At 44.3% G+C, this 10,011-nt stretch overlaps 1 long non-coding RNA gene across 1 annotated transcript; it reads left to right on the top strand.

Moving 5' to 3' along the window:
- The first annotated feature begins 3,704 nt into the window (after positions 1 to 3,704).
- Positions 3,705 to 8,105, top strand: LOC309344094. Its single transcript, XR_014157615.1, has 3 exons — positions 3,705 to 3,812; positions 4,838 to 4,981; positions 6,604 to 8,105. It is a non-coding gene; the product is annotated as an uncharacterized lncRNA (long non-coding RNA).
- Positions 8,106 to 10,011: the final 1,906 nt, after the last annotated feature.

Here is a 10,011-nt window from a genome sequence, read left to right as displayed (position 1 = left end):
AGAAGCCTGTAAGGCATTTAGTATTTTCTTCTAGGGAGTGACTGGAGCAGACTGAGACCAATTTCTGAGTCTGGGGCATTAATGTTACACAGAACAACAGGAGGAATTAGGAACATGTAGGGTTTTCTTGGAAGACAAACAGGAATAAGAGATCTGAAGGGTGGTGGTGATGTCTCAGTGCCCCAATGCAAAGGTAAATGTTGCTTTCTTCTCCAGAATTAGTGGTGGTAATGGTGTGGACACACACTATCTTTCTTTCTTTCTTTCTTTCTTTCTTTCTTTCTTTCTTTCTTTCTTTCTTTTCAAAGTAAGTTAGAAAGCAAACTGTGGAGGCAACATTCTAAGGCTGCAGCAGGCAACAACACTGTAAAGACAGTTAATCACTTAATTACAATTGCTAAGCAATCAAAAGATAATTAAATGAGGCATTTCCAGTATCTTCCCTGCTGAAGAGATTCACTCTCCTCCAACAAAAACAGCTTGCAATGAGATGCAAAGTGAATGATGTGGGAATTAAAGAGGAATAAGGGGAGAGTAGAGCAGAGCAGAGCAATTGACATTATATTCACTTATGGGGGCTCATTACCATTGGCCAGCTGAGCAGCCCTACTCTGGACTTGGGCCTCCCAGAGCAGCAGAAAAAATAGGAGAACCTTGTTGTTGCTGCTGGGGTTGGAGGAGCAGGAGGTTAACCTGCCTGGGTACTTTACACAGATGCATTTGTTTGAACACTTTACTCCAAGTCCACATTATTTAATCCACTCGCCAAGTGTGCTGCCTTTGCAGGATAAAACACAATTGGCTGGATCAGGTATGTTTTACACGAAAGTAGCTCTCTTGAAAGAAACGGTGCTTCCTTCCTACTGAGAAAAAAATGTCGCATTGCACTCCCTCTTTCTGATTTTCTATTTTCCCTGCACAGCTGTTCCTGGCATGCTTGCCATCACTGGGCTGATATTTATCAATATACAGCAACCATAAAAGCAAAATGCAAAATGAATCAGGAAATAAAACCATCGAAACATTTCACAGCAGCAGAAAGTTAAAATTCCTATAGACTGCATTTTAACACAAGGATATTCAAGGTTGGCAAAACGTGTGTGCGTTTGTGTGTGTGTTTTGCTTAGAGTTGGGGAAACCAAACATTTCCTGCTTCTTACATATTTGTGTCTTGCTTCTCTCCCCCCCCCCCACACACTAGAGCTCAGGAGATGGTTGTCGTCGCGCCCCCCCCCCCTATCTTCACAACAGCTCTGCAAGGTAGCAATTGATAGTTCAGTCCCCAAGGCTGTGAAATTGCAAGCAGCAATTCTTGCCGATAGGTTGTTCTGAGTGTGGGAAATACATTTGTTTGGTTGGGTCAAACAGTCCACTTACCGGTAGCCGTGGGTAGCAGGGCTCTTTCAAGTCCTGACACTGCACATTGCTGCTAGGTAATAAAAGACAGACAGAGAACAAGCAAGGCAGCAGGGAGAACAGCACTGTCTGAGCATAGTGATGGAGCCAACCTGATGTTCCTGATTCTATGCCACGCCAAGCTCCTCGCTGTCTTTCCCTTCCCCCTCTTGGTAAAGAGCAGCAACATCCCTGCAGAAACCTCTGACCTTATTTTACTGGAATGTCGCCTGGAATGTAGCTACTGCAGCTTCTTACAAATGTCAGAATCACATCCCTTGCCTCACTTGCTTTTCTGCTTTGGACCATCTACCTTTGGCATGCAGCCTGCAGAGGGTTGTCCAAGAGGACTAAGTAAATAAACAGACCAGGACGTTTTCACATGCAAAATGTGGAGTTTGGGTTGTGCATAAACTGTAGGTGGGTGAGACTTGTGGAACACGAATGGTAGAGAAATGTGAGAGGTGACACACAATGGTTACCTGTCCCGTGGATGGATGAGCAGGGACAACGCTGCTTCCTTGCGATTTCACCTTGGCCTGCTGGTGGGTGGACTTGGGGATCTCCAAAGACCCTTGGCTGTGGATTTGGATGAGGGATGGAGTCCTTTCAGAACAGAGAGTCAGTTAGCTGCACTCCTCAAGAACCTCCAATTGGTCCACGTCCTGACAAGGCTCAGGCCTGACCTTTGTTGTTGTTTAGTCGTTTAGTCATGTCTGACTCTTCGTGACCCCATGGGCCAGAGCACGCCAGGCACTTCTGTCTTCCACTGCCTCCCACAGTTTGGTCAAACTCATGCTGGTAGCTTCGAGAACACTGTCCAACCATCTCGTCCTCTGTCGTCCCCTTCTCCTTGTGCCCTCAATCTTTCCCAACATCAGGGTCTTTTCCAGGGAGTCTTCTCTTCTCATGAGGTGGCCAAAGTATTGGAGTCTCAGCTTCAGGATCTGTCCTTCCAGTGAGCACTCAGGCCTGAGCAGTCATGTCTAATTCCAATAATAACCCTTAATGGGAAAAGCTTATTTGTGGTGAGGCAGTGGCTTGTGCTTTCCCACGAGGATCCTTTCCCACAAGGAAAACAACCACAAACATGATTTAGAAGCAATGGGATGGGGAGAAGAGGCCAAGGAGGTCTAGCTGACAAAAGAAAAGGCCTTGTTCCTACAGCAATCCAGAGTCAGAGCAAAATGGAGGAAAGAGCAATGTGTAGTAGCCTCTCAAGTGCCAGTCCCACGAGAACAAACAAACTGAGTATTAAGGTGTTCTCGATTATATAGAAGGCTGGGCTCTGATGCAGAGGATTATCTTGTGAAGAACAGGGCTTGGTAGGGTGGACATTCCATGACAAAGGACAGGTAATCTGTCATTACTTATAGGACTTAATTTTCCCCATGCAGCACAGTCTCAAAGGGTGTCTCTTAACCAATCAGAGCGTGCTTTATTTAATAGGTATCAGTGTGTACACTGCAAGGATTAAGCTTGTGCTACACAGGGAATGGAAACAAATGTGTTTAATCAGGGTGGAATATACTTGCTGGGGGAAAATCCATGACTTGCAAGGGATAATTAAGGGCCACATTACAGGTGCTGGCTGCATTAGCTGTGTCACCAATTCTGGTGGGATAAATTAGACATGCACTAACTGTTGTGATCCAAGGGGAAGTCCATTTCTAGGTCACTGCAGGGAATTCCTTGCAAATAGCAGCCACCCTGGTGAAGAATTTTGGATGAAACTGCTTAACAAAACGATACTTGACTTGAGCTTCCTCTGATCTCAAGCACAGTCACTGGATTCTTTGCTAATTGAAATCAGTGAGATTACATACATAGTCTTGGGTACAAGTACAATGAAATCTTACTGTATTTACTTTACTGCATAGTCTTGGGGCATGCACAGAGTTCCAGTTCAACTGCTTGATTACACCTTTCAAAAGAACCAAGTTACATGGAATGGCAGAAAAGGTTAATTACTGGCAACTTTTGACACATTGTAGACCAACCTTTCTTAACTTGGTGCTGTCCAGATGTTTCAGACGACAATTCCCACCAGCTCCATTCATTGTGTTGGCTGGGGCTGATGGGAGTTGTCACCCAAAACATCTGGACAGCACCAAGCTGGGGAAGTTCATTGCAGATTATAATCTGTTAATTCCAATGTCTACTGTTGCAAGATGTGACATAGATGGAAACTATATACAACCCAACAGAATTAGCAAGATGCACCAGCTAAGAATGAGGGCGTGAAAAGATGGCATCATCTCCTGACCCACCCCTACCAATATAAATACTGACTTAGCTTAGTCTTGGGCATTGATATCTGGCTAACATCATGAAGACTTTAGGTGCCTTCCTCCTTCTCAGCATCCTAGTCCTTTCTTCACAGATGCCACCTGCATCTGGTACAGGAAGACCAAAAGGTAAGTTTCAAGACAACCATATGCTATAAGGGCTATTTTTGCTTCTGATAAAAATGGGCATTCCCCCCCTGCTGCCATTTCATCCTTTGAAATCAGATCAGCGCAGGGTTAGCCAACATGGTACCCTCTGAATGTTGGTGGGCTCCAACTCCCAGCATAGCCAATGAACAGAGATCAAGACAGTTGGAATCTAACAAAGTTTGGAGGACATCATGCTAGCAACATTGATCTTAAGGGATGCTTGCACCGTTGGTGACCCACTAAGCCAAACATCCATTCAACTATGGGCTGGTCCATGGTAGAGCCTGGTCTGGTTCTGGCAGGTGAGAGGGTGGGGAGTGATGGTTATGGAGAGGGGGCAGCCTGAGACTTTGGCAGGTCCTGGAGTTGGAGTGGGGTGAGTCTAACTGGTGCCAGAGTAGAAAGATTAAAAAAACAAACAAACCACTTGCCATCTCCGTTTCAATTGCTTTGCGTGTTCAATAGCATATCTGATACTGAAGTCAAGGGCAGAATAACGGCTGAGCAGGCAAACACTTGACAAATAGCAATTCTAGCTATGCTGAGGAGCATGCTTTTAATACTGGCAATGTTTCAGGATAGCCCTCTGTAGCTCGTCTTGTCTAGTAAACTCCTCCTGCTTCTCTCAGAGCAGGGGAACCAGTTTCCATAAAAACTGCTGAGGAATTCTCCCCTATTCTTTCAATCTGGAATCAGACTTAACCTATGGAATTTTTTTTCTGAAAGGATAAGTCTATGAATGGCTACTAGTCACAATGGCTATGTTCTGCCTCCATGGCTGGAGGCAATAACTCTTCTGAATACCAGTTGCTGGGAACTACAGGAGGGTTGAGAGCCCTTGGGTCATGTCTGGGGGTGCCCCACAAGCATCTGGTTGAGAACAGGATGCTGGACTAGATGGGTCATTGGCCTGATCCAGCAGTAAGAGTAATTATCTGGCAAGTCCAAGAAGCTTAACAATTCTGCCCTTTTCTTTCATTCCACGTTTGCTCTTTCTGTTGCAGAGAAACCAGGACAGTGCCCAGTGGTTACTGTAAGATGTCGGATGATGAATCCCCCCAACAATTGCAATAATGACTTTGACTGTAAAGGGTCCATGAAGTGTTGCCAAGGGATATGTGGAAAAGACTGCACTGACCCAGTATTTGGTACTGTATGCAACAAGATAATTGTACTGTGTTGATTCAAGTTTTCACCAACGATGTTAGCATTTCCCTTGTGGGTGGTAATATGGGTTATGATTCCTTTGAGGAGAACAAATCAGGAAATTGAAAGTGGTATTGCTTGCATCTCAGGAAGGATGGTGAAAATGTTCCAAGCATGGATGGCTGGAGAAGAAGAGGTTTGCTTTCTGTTATGGCAGGGCTAGCCAACATGGTGCATTCCAGATTTATCCAACTACAAAACCCATCAGCCCTAGCTAGCATGGCCAATGGTTAGGGATGATGGAGGATGTAGTTCACAATGTTCAAAGGACACCACATTGGCTACGTCTGTATTATGGGATGCAGATCCGGCTCACCCATTAGGCAAGCTGAGGCTGCTGCCTCAGGCAGTAAAAGCCCCCCAGCTTTTACTTTCCCTGCAGCTACGCCGCCTGCCCCATCCCCTTCAACAGTGGTGGAGTGGTCTCACCCCAAAATGGCATGATCTTGTTGGAAATTGGCACAAATGGTGGTGATGCTTCTGCACCATTGGCAGATGCAGCAGGGCACATGTCAAAGCAGGTGGTGGTGGCAGGAGCAGACAGGTAGTGGTGGCGGCAGCAGCAGTGGCGTGGCAAGGTGGCACTTTCCCCTTTCCTCAAGTGGCGAGACTGGAAGCACCACCCCTGATGGGATGATACAGCAATGGTGGAGAAAGGTGGGATTCTTTTCCTTTTAAGTGAAGACTGAGATCTCTCAGCAATGAAGAAGGGCTCCCTACCCTCATTCACCAACTGCAGGGCATCTCTATGGATCAGAGTGACTTTTCTCCAAAACCACTCTATTTGTGCCCAGTGACATTTTTGCTACCCAAATCCAACAGTTGTTGGAGATTGAGAGTGGAAGGGCACTCAGAATTTATCCATTGGGAATAACAGGCCTGTGTTAGTTATGTCCATTAATTCCAATAGGTCAACTCTGAGTGTGGCCAACATTGGAAACAACCCATGATATGCAAAATCTGTGTTCCCATTTGGTGGAGGGATCCCACTGGAAGTGACATCAGGCATGATGGTGGCATCTTAACTCTCTTCTAACTGTAGTATAACTGTTGGTTTTGGTATGGGAGAATGTCATCCCAGGTGGAATAGATGGAGGGAGCATCCTGATATTGTCCTGGTCTCTTTTCTCTTGTTCTTACAGGGCAATTCATTACAGAATCACAGAATTGTAGAGTTGCAAGGGACCCTGAGGGTGATCTAGTCCAATTATTACTCATGACTCATGCATATTACACTGCAGCTCTATATTGTTGCAGATCCAATCGTGGATAATCATAACCTAATTATAAATCTAAATATAAATTACTGAAGTATTGAGTTTAGGCTCTTGGTGCTTATTAGATTCAGAGACTTTCGTCAGAGATATGTCATGTTACAGCAAGAGAAGATATTATGCGTACTAGAGAAGCCAAGGTCAACAACTCCTCCTTCCTATAGTTCAGACAGGGCATGAGGATTGTGTAACCTGCACTAATCCATGCAGAATGTGAGTCATTATCACACTGCAACTATCTGTGATGGTAGGATTTAATCAAATAGATCTTCCTCTCCTCTTTCCTGTAGCATAAATTCTTGTTTCACTGATGGACACCCAGCACCAGCAGCAGCAACAACTACTACAACTACAACTACAACTACAAGTACTACAACTACTACACTGCAAGAAAAACACCTGTTCCATCCATGGACATTATTCTGATTGGTAGTCACCAGCCAGCTACTTACCTGATTTGCAGGAGGAAGATCTAGCTGAATGATTCATTGATTTGCATCTTTGGGTCTCTAAAGTATTTGAAGCCCTTGATTTGGAGAGGGAAATGATAATCTCTCCATTTATGTCTTCAGATCCCAAAGAAAGGCCCATTCATTACAAAGCTCACTCTTAAGATATCATTCTTTTGATTTGCTGTAGACAAACTAATATCCATGACAGAACTGAGCTGAAGCTGCTTTCCGCTTTTCACTTTGGCCTTTCATAATAACAGCTTCCCCCTTTTTTGCCTCTTATTGGAGTTGCTCTCAAAAGTCTCCTTCATTTTGGATTGCACAAGTCTTCACTGAAATTATGTGCGGACGTGATTAGCATGCACTTCTGCTGCCTAATATGATATGCCCTTAGCAGCAACATATTCAGCCATAGCCCCAGGAAGAAATATCTCTGTACCTTTATATCTCTGTTTTGTGGTGTTGGATGGCAGACTTGTGCCTACTTACAAACAGCCTCCACTGGCCTCCACCTAAAACAGTTACTCATGAGCAGCAACAACCCACATGATAGAGTAAGGGGCACAGGGACCATACCTAATGGCAGTGCCAGATGCCCACTCAGTCTCCATGTCTACTCTAGCAACAATAGAACAGGACCTAATACTGTCTCCCACAGGGGTGCATTCCCCTGCCCATTTTTCACTTTGATTTCTACCATCACCTGCCCAAAATATCCTTCTGTATTCAACATAGAATTGACAGGTCAGTCTCTACGCCTGAAAAAGATATGGATACAAACCTGACCCACAAACCAGTAGCAGAACATTTCGGCCTCCCAAGACTCTCTGTAACTGACCTCAACGTACATATTTCACAACAAAGGGACTTTGAATGAATAAATACAATGTGAAACAACTGAGTTGCAATTTGTTAAGAAGTTCATTGCCATCACTTGCGGGTCAAATGAAGAAAAAGGATTTTAATCAAGTGCTTTATCATGGTTATAGACCAGCGTATTTTAAAAAAATCAAAGTTACCAATCAATGTCAGGATATCTGTGCCATCAATGGCTTTCTTACGAATGGTTCCCTGCCCCACTGTGTGTGTTGATAGAGTCATCTCAAAAATGATGAGTCAATTATCACCAAACTGCAGCTGTAAAGGGTGTGCCTATTTAACATACATATACATTCTAATTACTACTCTAATTGCATCTCATTACCATTCAGTTTTTGCTTTATACCTTTCTCCCTTAAATACCTGCCAACTAAGAATTCACTTCATGCATCCAATGAAGTAGGCTGTAGTCTATGAAAGTTTGTGCTGCAATAAATCTTAATAAATCTATTTGTCTTTAAGATGCCTCAAGCCTCGTTGTTGCTCTAACAAGATTTGTTTGCCAAAGTCAGAAGCAATTACCGTACTTCTGAACCTGGAACTTGATATCTGCTAATCTTAGCTATTCAGTAATATTTGTTTTGTGGCAACCAGCCAAGTCAAACTGGATGCTCTGCTATTGGCCAAACGAATGCTCTTGATTGAGATATGTGATTAACAAGAAAATGCAGCTCTGCAGGTGCATGACAACAGTGCAGAAGTCTTTGTGTTCAAAGTTTCCACTCAGACCAACATTTCAAAACCATATATGTCTGCCTGCCTGCCTGCCTGCCTGCCTGCCTGCCTAATATGACAGTTGCCAACATTTCATTATAGTCTAGCATTGGCAGGAAAGAACACAGATGAAACTACACAAACAATGTCTGAGGTCAGAAGTGCATAAATTTTACATGCAACAAGGGAGTAGTTAGAGATTATGGAAGCTTGATTAACATGTGATTCTGAAATTCCTGATTAAGCAAGCTGTAGTCCAAAAACACAGGATGTGGGTGGCGCTGTGGTCTAAGCCACTGAGCCTCTTGGGCTTGCCGATCAGAAGGTTAGCAGTTCAAATCCCCATGATGGAGTGAGCTCCCGTGGCTCTGTCCCAGCTCCTGCCAACCTAGCAGTTTGAAAGCATGCCAGTGCAAGTAGATAAATAGGTACCGCTGTGGCGGAAAGGTAAATGGCGTTTCCATGCACTCTAATTTCTGTCACGGTGTTCCGTTGCACCAAAAGCGGTTTAGTCATGCTGGCCACATGCCCCGGAAAGCTGTCTGCGAACAAACGCCGGTTTCCTCAGCCTGAAAAGTGAGATGAGCACCGCAACCCCATAAGTCACCTTTGACTGGACTTAACTGTTTAGGGGTCCTTTACCTTTTACCTTTTCTGAGTCCAAAAACATTTGTAAAACAGCTTGAAGTTTTCAGTTTCCCTCACTTTCTCATTTTCCCAATATTAAATTCAGTTTGGTGTAATGGTTAGACTTAGAGTGCTGAGCCTAGGGCCTGGGGCACCAGGGTTCGTAATCCCCACTCAGCCATGAAGCTCATGAGGTGACCTTGGGCCAGTCACCATCTCTTGGTCTAACCTACCTCACAGGGTTGTTGTGAGGATGAAATGGGGAGGAGGGAGAACCATGTACACTACCTTGAGATTGTGGAAGATAAAGGCATTTAAGCAGTTTCGTTTATATTTCACCAAACTTACACATTTTTTGGTATTCAGTTTTGCCTAATATACATATTTTTGCAAGCAATTTCCCTCAATATAATGCAGTTTTGTATGCTCTTGTCACCATGCGCATTTTGTGAAAACATCCCCCATTTTGTATGCATTTTTGACTGTACTCTTGCATCACAAAATTAAAATGCAGACAGAATAAAAATTCTCCCCAAGTGTGAGCTGTTAGAACTTATCCTACAGAGGTGCTGCCAGCAGTCTGGTAGAGTGGGTACTACTCTTTCCCAGGCACCTCACTAAAACTGCTCACCTTGGGAAGGTTGACCAACAGAAGGGTTTGACAGAACCAAACATTTGTTTGCAGAGAGATGTGTGCAGGCATCTATAGGCAAACGAAGTACAGCAGTACCTCGGGTTACATACGCTTCAGGTTACAGACTCCGCTAACCCAGAAATAGTACCCCGGGTTAAGAACTTTGCTTCAGGATGAGAACAGAAATGTACATGCTCCTGCGGCGCGGCGGCAGCAGGAGGCCCCATTAGCTAAAGTGGTGCTTCAGGTTAAGAACAGTTTCAGGTTAAGAATGGATCTCCGGAATGAATTAAGTACTTAACCCGAGGTACCACTGTACATACATCACAAGACTAGAATAGTATGCATTTCTCAGATTTCTCCTGTCGGCATTGACCCACAGGTCAGCTTGT

The sequence above is a fragment of the Podarcis erhardii genome (assembly GCF_964252035.2).
Source record: "Podarcis erhardii genome assembly, chromosome: 6".
Taxonomy (NCBI): domain Eukaryota; kingdom Metazoa; phylum Chordata; class Lepidosauria; order Squamata; family Lacertidae; genus Podarcis; species Podarcis erhardii.
Note: the sequence above shows the minus strand (reverse complement) of the source record. Positions and strands in the feature narration are given on the sequence as shown.